This window comes from Schistocerca cancellata, chromosome 4, assembly GCF_023864275.1.
Source record: "Schistocerca cancellata isolate TAMUIC-IGC-003103 chromosome 4, iqSchCanc2.1, whole genome shotgun sequence".
In the NCBI taxonomy this organism is placed as follows: domain Eukaryota; kingdom Metazoa; phylum Arthropoda; class Insecta; order Orthoptera; family Acrididae; genus Schistocerca; species Schistocerca cancellata.
In genome coordinates this window covers 136573853-136587822 of record NC_064629.1, presented here as the reverse complement: position 1 = coordinate 136587822, position 13970 = coordinate 136573853, and positions in this window count along the sequence as shown.

Sequence of the window (13970 nt, the reverse complement as noted above, 5' to 3'; positions counted from 1 at the left end):
GGTCATTAGTCCCCTAGAACTTAGAACTACTTAAACCTAACTAACCTAAGGACATCACACACATCCATTCCCGTGGCAGGATTCGAACCTGCGACCGTAGAAGTTTATAAGGATTTAACGCCTTCATTTCCAGGATTTACGAAATGGTCTGTCTCTTAAGCAAGATTTTGGAGCGTCTACAAAATTCTCTTCAATTGCTGTAGTAGTGTCTTCACTGCAGTCAAAAAGTTTCACAACCACAGAATCCTTTAGATGCGGAAAAAACACGTATTTTTAAGGGAAATACATGACGTGTTTCTTTTGATCCAACCGTCTTTTCATGTACGTTTTTGCATTTGATTCTGAATACTTTTGTATCATTCACCAGTTGTTTCACTGTTTAAAAGGTAATCAATCATGAAAACTCCTTTTTTATCCTAGAGTAAAGTGGCTATCTTTTCTGGAAAGCCGGCCGAAGTGGCCGTGCGGTTCTAGGCGCTACAGTCTGGAGCCGAGTGACCGCTACGGTCGCAGGTTCGAATCTTGCCTCGGGCATGGATGTGTGTGATGTCCTTAGGTTAGTTAGGTTTAATTAGTTATAAGTTCTAGGCGACTGATGACCTCAGAAGTTAAGTCGCATGATAGTGCTCAGAGACATTTGAACCATTTTTTTTTTTTTTCGGGAAAATTACATGGACGTTACTTGTTTTGGTCCTGAGTCTCTATTCTCTCTTTAGATTATTGTTCAGGGTAAATGATGGGAACAGGTTTAATGTATAATAACAAATTGGCTCCCAAATTCTGTTGAATTTATTTTGAAATGGTCCAAGCATTTCTCATAAATTAGTTTTCGTGTTTACGTTTGGTCATTATTCAATATCGTAATTTTCGGCGGATTGTAAACTCTAAAGTTTAACCGTCCAAGCCACGGTATCATTCCATCATCAGTTGAGATGTTTTAACTTAGATTAAACATTTCTTTAAACTTTTTGGAAAAATAATCAATTACGAATTGCTTTTCAAAGCCGGTCGGCTGTCGGAAAAATGTAATATTTGTCTGAGTCGGTTGCGGGACATCGTTTTGCGAAATATTGGTGTGTCTATCGACGGATTCGTTGAGCAATAACCATCGATCATTGCTTTTTCTACAATTTCCATAAGGATAGCAAGGCCAAACCATTTTCTAAATTCGGGTCCCGTAACGTCGATAAATTTGGGTTTTTTTTAATCCAGTTCCCTTCTATAGCAATTTTGACTGTAGTATTTGTTGGTTTCGTTGCAAATATATTCAAATAGATCGTTCCCAATATATAATTCTACGGTATCTTCGACACTCTGTGTATCTTTTGGAAATATGTTTGGACTCGGAGATCCGTCAAATTTATTATTGGTTCTCGGTAAATCAAAGTCTGACCATTGTGCACTGTCTTCTTCGTCTGATTCAGCCGAATCAGTTGGCAACCGTAGCGTTCGCCGATTTCTTCTTGGTCGTATTTCACTATCTTCCGACGATTCTGCTTCACTTTAATTATTTTGATGTCCAATGTCTTCTTCCCAATCGGCCAAGTCGTCAAGAACGTCAGACAACACGTCCGCGCATTCATCGTAAATAATCCTACTATCTCTTTCGTCTGCCATGATGAAAGGGCACAAGTAGGTATAGAAACAAAAAAACTTGTTGAAGTGTGTAACGTATTGTTACCTAAACAAAACACCAACAGAATGCAAAGATACTAAAGTGCTGTCACCGGCCACTGCGCGATAGTATGCTCACGACACCACTGTGGTATCGCCGGCTGTTGACCGCTATTTCGCGTACGACATCACTGTATTGTCGCCGGACGGCAGACTGTTAATAACTAATGTCCTTAGGGATATATATAAAATACGTGAAGTACCCAGAAGTGAGGAGGAAACGAAATGAAACTTCACGAATTGTGAGGGCATGGGATGTTATTTCAGTGATTACAAAATAGAATCAAACTTACAGATAACAAGGCAGTATTAGTCCACTTTTTAATGTGAGCTTTTACCTCCTCTGGCTGAATGCATGTGCTAATGCGGTTCAAAAAGGATGCCGTAGGGCCTTTGTATCCTCTCCTGAGACAAACTGGCCTACAGCTATTGCAACTAGTCCTCGATGTTTATGGTACTGGCACTGAGACGGAGTTGATGTCCGTGCTGGTCCACTAGAGTTCTTGCTGGTCACGGGAGTAATTCAAAATCACGTAGATAGTTCATACAGGCATGAGACATTTGTGGACTTGCATTGTCCTGTTGAAAAATGACACCACGATACTGTCGCATGAGAGGTAACATATGAGGACGCAGGACGTCCGTGACTTAGCGATGTGCCCGCTGAGTTCCTCCAGTCACTACCAGAAAGATCTGCCGCTCCAAAACATCCAAAGATCGGTCATCTTGGGTAGTGTAGAAACGAATTTATCGCTGAACGCAATGCAATGGCATTCATCAGCAGTCCATGCTTCTCCGTGACGACACTACTCCAAACACTGAGGTTTGTGTTGTTGTGTTAAGGGGACATTGTACGAGGAATTCGTTGAAATTTGACATTTTCTTTTTTCTACTCCATAATGTACTTTGGACTTCCTTGAACATTTTGGTATATAATACATTTAAATCAGACGATTGTGAGACCTTCAAATAATATTTTGAGTGTTGACACGTCACTGTCAGTTTTGTGGCTACACATGTACGAAGTGCATTCAAGTTCTAAGGCCTCCGATTTTTTTTCTCTGGACTGGAAAGAGATTGAAACATGCGCATTGTTTTAAAATAAGGCCGCGTTCATTGTCAATACGTCCCAGAGATGGCAGCACCGTACGGCAGATGGAATTTTACCGCCAGCGGCGAGAATGAGAACAGTTTTAAATACTTAAAATGGCGACGTTTTCTTTACTTGAACAGCGTGCAATCATTCGTTTTCTGAATTTGCGTGGTGTGAAACCAATTGAAATTCATTGACAGTTGAAGGAGACATGTGGTGATGGAGTTATGGATGTGTCGAAAGTGCGTTCGTGGGTGCGACAGTTTAATGAAGGCAGAACATCGTGTGACAACAAACCGAAACAACCTCGGGCTCGCACAAGCCAGTCTGACGACAAGATAGAGAAAGTGGAGAGAATTGTTTTGGGGGATAGCCGAATGACTGTTGAACAGATCGCCTCCAGAGTTGGCATTTCTGTGGGTTCTGTGCACACAATCCCACATGACGACCTGAAAATGCGAAAAGTGTCATCCAGGTGGGTGTCACGAATGCTGACGGACGACCACACGGCTGCCCGTGTGGCATGTTGCCAAGCAATGTTGACGCGCAACGACAGCACGAATGGGACTTTCTTTTCGTCGGTTGTGACAATGGATGAGACGTGGATGCCATTTTTCAATCCAGAAACAACGCGCCAGTCAGCTCAATGGAAGTACACAGATTCACCGCCACCAAAAAAATTTCGGGTAACCGCCAGTGCTGAAAAAATGACGGTGTCCATGTTCTGGGACAGCGAGGGCGTAATCCTTACCCATTGCGTTCCAAAGGCCACTACGGTAAAAGGTGCATCCTACGAAAATGTTTTGAAGAACAGATTCCTTCCTGCACTGCAACAAAAACGTCCGGGAAGGGCTGCGCGTGTGCTGTTGCACCAAGACAACGCACCCGCACATCGAACTAACGTTACGCAACAGTTTATTCGTGATAACAACTTTGAAGTGATTCCTCATGCTCCCTACTCACCTGACCTGGCTCCTAGTGACTTTTGGCTCTTTCCAACAATGAAAGACACTCTCCGTGGCCGCACATTCACCAGCCGTGCTGCTATTGCCTCAGCGATTTTCCAGTGGTCAAAACAGACTCCTAAAGAAGCCTTCGCCGCTGCCATGGAACCATGGCGTCAGCGTTGTGAAAAATGTTTACGTCTGCAGGGCGATTACGTCAAGAAGTCACGCCAGTTTCATCGATTTCGGGTGAGTAGTTAATTAGAGAAAAAATCGGAGGCCTAAGAACTTGAATGCACCTCTTACTGCCACAGTTGAGCAGTCATATCTTGGGAACTACACAATCTAGAAGGCTGTGAACTGCTGCGGCCTACGCATGGGACGGTAATTAATAGTCCAGCTGACTCTAGTCTCTGACCAATGGCGTAATGACACACAATGTTTTCAGAGAGACCATTACTTATTCCTGGATGGCTGTCGCCGTCGTGAAGGGTTTGTGATGTGTTTGGTGCACAACTTGGCGGTGCTTCCTAGTGGCAGTCACACGTGGGAGATCGGGAGCTTGAGAACGATTTAGCCTGCCGTCACGTCCCCACGCAGTCCGACATTGAGCCATCAAACTATGTCAGGTTCTGATAACACTGTCTAACACGAGCACGCACCATCGTGTCTTTAGCAGTGAATACTCAACATCCAACGCCGTTCATTTCCCTTAAGTATCTCAGCAGGTCTGCAACAAAATAACACAAACAAAACTAGTGCGCTATGCCTATCTTTCTATCGTGGTCGTGCGGTAGCGTTCTCGCTTCCCGCGCCCGGGTTCCCGGGTTCGATTCCCGGCGGGTTCAGGGATTTTCTCTGCCTCGTGATGACTGGGTGTTGTGTGATGTCCTTAGGTTAGTTAGGTTTAAGTAGTTCTAAGTTCTAGGGGACTGATGACCATAGATGTTAAGTCCCATAGTGCTCAGAGCCATTTGAACCATTTGAACCTATCTTTCTACCTGCCACGGAGAATTTCAACTGTAATCATTTACGTATCTGTCAATGGTGTGCATGTATACGAAGTTACACTGACATTCGACCATATCTTCCCTGAGCTTTACGTTGTTTGTCAGACTGTACCACTAGCAAAGGAAACCTAGCCAGACAGATTAAAATATTACATTGCTAAACTTCTTTATAAGAAAAGTGACAAGAGAGACTTAAATAATAATTATCTATCTTTCTGAATGATGCCTTTTTCAGGATGTTGGAAAAAGTAATACATCCCAGAGTAATTTGTGGAGATGATGGCTTTACAATCAATTAGTTTAACAACAAAAATGCAAAAAAAGTCCTGAGTAATTCAAACAATGTCGGAAGCAGAGAAAATTTTAGTGATCAGGGAGAGATGACGAAGGCAGTTCAACAAGGTTCAAATTTGGATTCATTCTTATTGCCTATGTATGTAAATGACCTTCCACGTAACATTCATCAAGCAGACGATTCACGTGTTACAGTAAATCACATTATAAACGTTCAAATGTGTGTGAAATCTTATGGGACTTAACTGCTAAGGTCATCAGTCCCTAAGTTTACACACTACTTAACCTAAATTATCCTGAGGACAAACTCACACACCTACGCCCGAGGGAGGACTCGAACCTCCGCCGGTACCAGCCAAATCGCATTATAGAAAAGACCGGATTGTATGTGGATTTTAGGCGATTTCCTATACCCGACTTGGTGAACACAGGGCCGGTATCCACATTCCACCTCAGTTATACGAATCGCAAACATTCCGAACACGTTCTCACATTTTCACGTGAAATAACATTAAACGCGGTCAGACTGGGAGGCTGCTGTAACCGCACCCGGCCGCCCTTCACCACTAACACTCGCCAAATTCAGACTGACATGCCGACCACGTGAAGACAAAGGATGACGCCAGGAGAAAGAAGAAATGAAGAGAGACAGAAAGCAACTGAAGAAACAGTTAATTACGTTCTTCAAATAACTATTAAGTGGTTTCCTTAAAATGGACTTTCCGTTAATTTTGAGAAAACACGCTATTTAGTTCTGTACACGAAATAGGGCCATACCAACAACTGATGTAGCATATGAACAGGAATTAACAAACACGGTGAAATGCTCCAAATTTTTTGGTATACGTATTGATGAAAACTTGATCTGGAAGAAGAATATTACTGACCTCCCCGAACAATTAAGTTCACCTTCTTTTACTCTCCGTATAACTGCTTGTCTTCGAGCAGCCTCCTAAAATATAATGCAAGTTTACACTCAAAAGTGTCTTATGGAATAATTTTCTAAGGTAACTCATCGCTTAGAAAGTACTCAGCTTACGAAACAGAGCAGTAGGAAAGATTAGTGGGGTTCACCCGCAGTTACACTAGGTAACCAAAAGTATCCGGACACCTGGCTGAAAATAACTTACAAGTTCGTGGCGCCCTCCACTAGTAATGCTGGAATTCAATATGGTGTTGGCCCACCCTTTGCCTTGATGACAGCTTCCACTCTCGCAGGTATACGTTCAATCAGGTGCTGGAAGGTTTCTTGTGGAATGGCAGCCCATTCTTCACGGAAGTATCGATGTCGGTCGGTGAGGCCTGGCACGTAATCAGTGTTCCACAGCATCCTAACGGTGTTCTATAGGATTCAGGGCAGGGCTCTATGCAGGCCAGTCCATTACAGGGATGTTATTGTCGTGTAAACATTCCGACACAGGCCGTGCATTATTAACAGGTGCTCGATCGTGTTGAAAGCTGTAATCACCAACCCCGAATTCCACTTCAACAGTAGGAAGTAAGAAGGTGTTTAAAACATGAATGTAGGCCTGTGCTGTGATAGTGTCATGCAAAACAACAAGGGGTGCAAGCTCCCTCCATGAAAAACACCGACACACCATAACACCACCGCCTATGAATTGTACTGTTGGCACTACACACGTTGGCAGATGGCGTTCACCGGTAATTCGCCATACCAACACCTTGCCATCGGATCTCTACATTTTGTAACGTGATTCGTCACTCCACACAACGTTTTTCCATTGTTCAATCGTCCAATGTTTACGCTCCTTACACCAAGCGAGGCGTCGTTTGGCATTTACCGGCGTGATATGTGGCTTATGAGCAACCGCTCGACAATGAAATCCAAATTTTCCCACCTCCCGCCTAACTATCATAGTATTTGCGGTGGATACTGATGGTGTTTGGAATTCCTGTGTGATGGTCTGGATAGATGTCTATCTATTACACATCACGACCCTCTTCAGCTGTCGGCTGTCCGTCAGTCAATGGACTAGGTCGGCCTGCACGCTTTTGTGCTGTACGTGTCTCTTCACGTTTAGGAGTGTGGAAATCTCGCTTACAGACGTATGACACAAGTGATACCCAGTCGCCTGACCACGTTCGAAGTCCGCGAGGTTCTGGCGCTGCAGTCCGGAACCGCGGGACTGCTACGGTCGCAGGTTCGAATCCTGCCTCTGGCATGGGTGTGTGTGATGTCCTTAGGTTAGTTAGGTTTAAGTAGTTCTAAGTTCTAGGGGACTTATGACCTAAGATGTTGAGTCTCATAGTGCTCAGAGCCATTTGAACCATTTGAAGTCCGCGAATTCCGCGGAGCGCCCCATTATGCTCCCTCACGATGTCTAATGACTACTGAGGTCGCTAATATGGAGTAACTGGCAGTAGTTGACAGGAAAATGCACCTAATATGAAAAACGTATGTTTTGGGGGTGTCCGGATACTTTTGATCACATATTGTGTATTGTAGGTACCGCTTTACAGAGTGACGCATTTCAAGTGCACCTTCACAATTGTAAGTAGGCTGTTTATGTTTTCTTATTAGCAACGTTACGTAGCGCTCTGTATGAAAATCACTGGCTGTGCTGTGTGCAGTCTGTGGCTAGTTTGCATTGTTGTCTGCCATTGTAGTGTTGGGCTGTTGGCTGTAACAGCGCGTAGCGTTGCGCAGTTGGAGGTGAGCCGCCAGCAGTGGTGGATGTGGGGAGGGAGATGGCGAAGTTTTGAAATTTGTAAGACTGGATGTCATGAACTGCTATATATATTATGACTATTAAAGTAAATACATTGTTTGTTCTCTACTAAAATGTTTCATTTGCTAACTATCCCTATCAGTAGTTAGTGCCTTCCATAGTTTGAATCTTTTATTTAGCTGGCAGTAGTGGCGCTCGCTGTATTGCAGTAGTTCGAGTAATGAAGATTTTTGTAAGTGATTTGTGAAAGGTATAGGTTAACGTTAGATAGGGCCATTCTTTTGTAGGGATTTTTGAAAGTCAGATTGCGTTGCGCTAAAAATATTGTGTGTCAGTTTAAGCACAGTCGTGTGTAATTGTTCTAAGGGGACGTTTCACAATATATTGTACATTCGCTAATCAAATTCGTCATGAATAGTACATCACTATTTGAGAGGACTTGTGATGTCCATACCTACAACACTGGAGGAAAAAATACGCACCAACAAAAAATTTTAGTTGTTTCTCCAAGAACATAAAATGTCTGACAGGTAGTAAAGTTTTATATCTATCTTCTGGAGACTCCTTTCTACTCAAGACACAAATTTTTATGTAAAAATTGGTTTTCTGTCAGAAAAAAAACAAACAAAAAACCTATTTTAAGTACAGCTGCGTGAGTAAGACTGAAAAATGATTAATTAATGTTTAACTAATGATGTATCCTGTACATTGCCTCCTTACACATCATTGCAATGAAAAAATTGTACAAATTATGTGTGATACATGTAACTAACGTAATTATTTCAGAAAGTATCTTTCCGTTACAGAAAGAAAGGCGGAGCCTTTGCAAAATTGCAATTCGCTGCTTCTTATGAGACATGTATACCAGACTGTATTGTGCTTCTCTATTTCTGGTCTAATGACATATCTGTGTAAAACGCACTCAGTTTCATTCGGGAGTTCTCTCGTGTCCTCGTACCAATCTACAATGTTACCGTTGGGATCCCAAAGGGGGAGGGGGATTACTAGTCCGAAAGTCCCATTTACTCGTCGGTTAACCACATCCGATGAAACGCTCACCACTAAAGCCACCAGCCAGAACACACGACGTTTCACTAACCTAGATGGAACTCGCATTTTGGGTGTAAACGATTACATGGCAATACCCACTTTTCGAAGAATATGATCGTTTTCGCCTTTTTGCGTGGCAGGGTGAAAGCTGTGCGCAACTATAACATTCATTTGTTTTCTGACTGAAGAATTTCTTATAAACACCATCCAAAAAATTTGTGGAAATCACAAAAGAAAGTGTACCATACAGTGTATCCGTAATATAATGACCAATAAGTGTTATTCTCGTAAAGGAGGTCCAGAGTGTACATGACGAAAATCACTGATAAGAACTCGGAACTGGAAGTATATTTTCATTGGAGTATCATTATAATTCCCAGTAACTGCAAATACAGTGTCGCTTCTCACATTGTCAGTCAGCTGATTTACAGAAAGCTAGCATATTTGAAATAGCGTCCGTCGCATATTGATACAATAGTTTGCCAGTGCATTATCATTACATCATCAGGTCTCGTACTGAAAGCACTGCTGACAGTCTCACATCTAACGTGCAATGCACGGGATCTAAAGCACTATTTCACCGTTGTCACATCGCTGCAGTCATGCACATAAGGGACTTTGTCTCTGAAGCCATACAGGCAAAGATGCTCTAACGTGCATATGCGACAAACGTGTCTCTGAGAATGCAGACCACCCGATGCCGTCACTGACAGCACACCGCCTTGTTATCACGAGAGGCGTCTAATAAGTAACGCAACATTTTTTCCGGCGAACTTCGGTTAAAAATGCGGTATTTGTTGTCGGACATCGTGAAATATTCCTGCTTCAGCCGCTATAGTTTCACGAAGTTCCGACAGATGGCGGCACTATACACAAACTTCAAAATGGCGTCTGCAACAGAGGTGCGTTCCAAGAAGAGGGCTGTCATTGAGTTTCTTTTAGCGTCAAACCAGAACATTCAAAAATGGTTCAAAGGCTCCGATCACTATGGGACTTAACTTCTGAGGACATCAGTCCCCTAGAACTTAGAACTACTTAAACCTAACTAACGCAAGGACATCACACACATCTATGCCCGAGGCAGGATTCGAACCTGCGACCGTAGCGGTGGCGCGGTTCCAGACTGTAGCGCCTAGAACCGCTCGGCCAAACCGGCCGGCAAAACCAGTGCATTGCAGATATTCAATGGCGCTTGCAGAATGTCTACGAAGACGTGTCAGTGAACAAAAGTACGGTGATTCTATGGGTAAGGCGTCTATCATAATCGCAACAAATTCGCTCAAATCTGTCCGATCTCGCGCGATCGGGCCGGCCGCAATACTGAAACGTGTGTAAGCCCTCATTCGATGATGACTGTTTCTGGGGCGCTCAACTGCGCAGTCATCAGCGCCCGTACGAAGTCCCAATGTTGACACAGGCCAATTAGCCAGTGTCACAAATGATGGTGATGGTAAAGAACCGATGAGGACTGTAGTGAACTGACCCGACAGCCAATCCACTAGGACGGGTAGCCGCATGGCACGCGTTTAAGCTCACGCAGGCTGGCGTGAGGTCTGGAAAATGACAAGGAATTAGAGTAGCCAAAAATAGTACATAGCTTCTGGAATACTTAACTTTAATTCATAATTGGTGAACATCGGTCTGACGGTACAGGCATCCATAGATAAATAACAAATGTGAATGGCGCCTTGCTAGGTCGTAGCAAATGACGTAGCTGACGGCTATGCTAACTATCGTTTCGGCAAATGAGAGCGTATTTGTCAGTGTAGCTTCGCTAGCAAAGTCGGCTGTACAACTGGGGCTGAGTGCTAGGACGTCTCTCTAGGCCTGCCGTGTGGTTGCGCTCGGTCTGCAATCACTGACAGTGGCGACACGCGGGTCCGTCGTATACTAGCGGACCGCGGCCGATTTAAAGGCTACCACCTAGCAAGTATGGTGTCTGGCGGTGACACCACAAGGACAACACAAACATCCAGCTCCCAGGCAGAGAGAAAATTCCCAACCCGGCCGGGCATCGAACCCGGGACCTTTTTTTTAACGTAATAAACTTTTATTTACAAAATAACAAATACAGTGATGAGATTCGAAGGTATTTTCAATTTCTATTTCTGTTAGTTATCGAGTCTTTTTCTTTTCTTTTCTGATATGTAAGTGTGTTGCTATTGTCTGTTTCGTTATATGTTGTACGTTTGCAGGTTGATTTACATTGTTGCACTGATTTGTAAGTCAGAGGAGCAAAAAATATTTCATTTTTTTCAGTTTTGTTTGCATTTTTGTTAATTTTATGGGTTGTTGATTCAAACACTTCTAAGTTCTTGACTTTAAGTAGAGTTATTGGTCTGGTGCCATTATGTGGCATGTAACTATTTGTAGAGTTGTCTTATTGGCTAAGGCTTACATCTAGGAGGCAAAGGACAATGACAAATATGTATGAATGAAAATTATATATATATATATATATATATAGCGAGGTGTCCACGAGATGGTGGTTGAGGGGAAGACAGCGAGGGAGAGAGAGAGAGAGAAAGAGAGAGAGCGAGAGAGAGAAATAGAGAGAGAGAGGGCGATAAGGAACACATTTCAGACATAGTTAAAGAAAAACTCTATAAGTGGACAAACATATTCTAGGTAAGCTTAACATGATTAGATAGGAATTGCAGAGAGATGTTTCTTTTGTTAGTGTACTCACATAGTCATCTTCGGCGTAGCGAGTGATGTTTCGCACATTTGTATGAACGCTACCTGGGTATGCGCTATATGTGTAGCCGTAGCACTCATCTAATAATATTTACACTTTTTTTATATATATTTTCCATTTGAGACGACGATATTTTCGTCGTGTCGCACTATTTTGCGTTGCGGACACTGTGATTGCATTGCACAAAATTTTAACCGCACTGCCCGGTGATCCAGAGGCAGTAACGCTAGCCACTAGACCACGAGCTGTGGACCTCTCATTCGACGTGCTGGACGACTCACAATCACACACATCGCTGCACAACCGGATGTCTCTGTTGGTAGTGCCGACACACTGTTCCACCAGTTGGGGTATGCAATGGTGTGTGCTACCTGGGATTCTTGCCGCCTAGCAGAAAACCACGACGAGCAACAAAGGACCATCGGCACAGAAGTGCTTGCGCGTTACGAGGCTGCACGTGACAGTTTTCTGTCAGAAATCGTCACAAGGGTGACACTTGGGTTCATCACTTCGAAGCGGAAACAAAAGGGAAAAACCATTGAGTGACGCCAAACTACCTCTAATCCGAAGAAAATGTTGAAAGCCGCACCCCCAGCCGGTAAAGTCATGACCACGATCTTCTGGAACTCTGAAAAGGTTATTCTGTTTAATGACCTCCCTCATGGTGCAACGATCAACTCTGAAGATTATTGTGCTACCCTCAGGATACTGAAGATACGACTCCAGCGTGTTCGTCACCACAAAAATGCAAACGAACTTCTCCTAATCCATGACAACGCAACGCGTCACACAAGTCTTCGCATCCGTGAAGAGCTCACAGAACCTCATTGGACTGTTCTTCCTCATCCGCCCTACAGCCCCGATCTCGGACCTTCCACCTTACATCTGGTTGGCTTAATGAAGTGTGCACTCCACAGGAAGCAGTTCAAATGGCTCTGATTGTCGCATATGCCTTCAACCAGACAATCGTCGGAGACGTGTTTGGAAGCAACCCGGTCAGGCTGACCGCCTTAGACACCTTGCTGCACTCGCCTCAGTTCCGGTGTTTCAAAATGGTTTAAATGACTCCAAGCGCTATGGGACTCAACATCTTAGGTCATAAGTCCCCTAGAACTTAGAACTACTTAAACCTAACTAACCTAAGGACATCACACACACCCATGCCCGAGGCAGGATTCGAACCTGCGACCGTAGCAGTCCCGCGGTTCCGGACTGCAGCGCCAGAACCGCTAGACCACCGCGGCCGGCCAGGAAGCAGTACGTGGGTGATGGGGAGGTTACTGATGCAGCAAAAGATGGGCTCTGACGTTGAGCAGTAGGTCTGTACTATGCAGCCATACAGACTTTCCCAGTAAGATGGCATAAGGCCGTCTCATTGAATGGATATTATGCTAAAAACAAGTTTTTTTAGCGAAAACAGTGGGGAATAATACACTACTGGCCATTAAAATTGCTACACCATAAAGATGACCTGCTACAGACGCGAAATTTAACCGACAGGAAGAAGATGCTGTGATATGCAAATGATTAGCTTTTCAGAGCATTCACACAACGTTGGCGCCGGTGGCGACACATACAACGTGCTGACATGAGGAAAGTTTCCAACCGATTTCTCATACACAAACAGCAGTTGACCGGCGTTGCCTGATGAAACATTGTTGTGATGCCTCGTGTAAGGAGGAGAAATGCGTACCATCACGTTTCCGACATTGATAAAGGTCAGATTGTAGCCTATCGCGATTGCGGATTATCGTATCGCGACATTGCTGCTCGCGTTGGTCGAGATCCAATGACTGTTAGCAGAATATGGAATCGGTGGGTTCAGGAGGGTAATACGGAACGCCGTGCTGGATCCCAATGGCCTCGTATCACTAGCAGTCGAGATGACAGGCATCTTATCCGCATGGATGTAACGGATCGTGCAGCCACGTCTCGATCCCTGAGTAGCCGGCCGGAGTGGCCAAGCGGTTAATGGCGCTACAGTCTGGAACCGTACGACCGCTACGGTCGCAGGTTCGAATCCTGCCTCGGGCATGGATGTGTGTGATGTCCTTAGGTTAGTTAGGTTTAAGTAGTTCTAAGTTCTAGGGGACTTATGACCACAGCAGTTGAGTCCCATAGTGCTCAGAGCCATTTGAACCATTTGATCCCTGAGTCAACAGATGGGGACGTTTGCAAGACAACAACCAGCTGCACGAACAATTCAACGACGTGTCCAGCAGCATGGACTATCAACTCTGAGACCATGGCTGCGGTTACCCTTGACGCTGCATCACATGCAGGAGCGCTTGCGATGGTGTACTCAACGACGAACCTGGGTGCACGAATGGCAAAACGTCATTTTTTCGGATGAATCCAGGTTCTGTTTGCAGCATCATGAAGGTCGCATCCGTGTTTGGCGACATCGCGGTGAACGCACATTGGAAGCGTGTATTCGTCATCGCCATGCTGGCGTATCACCCGGCATGATGGTATGCGGTGCCATTGGTTACACATCTCGGTCACCTCTTGTTCGCA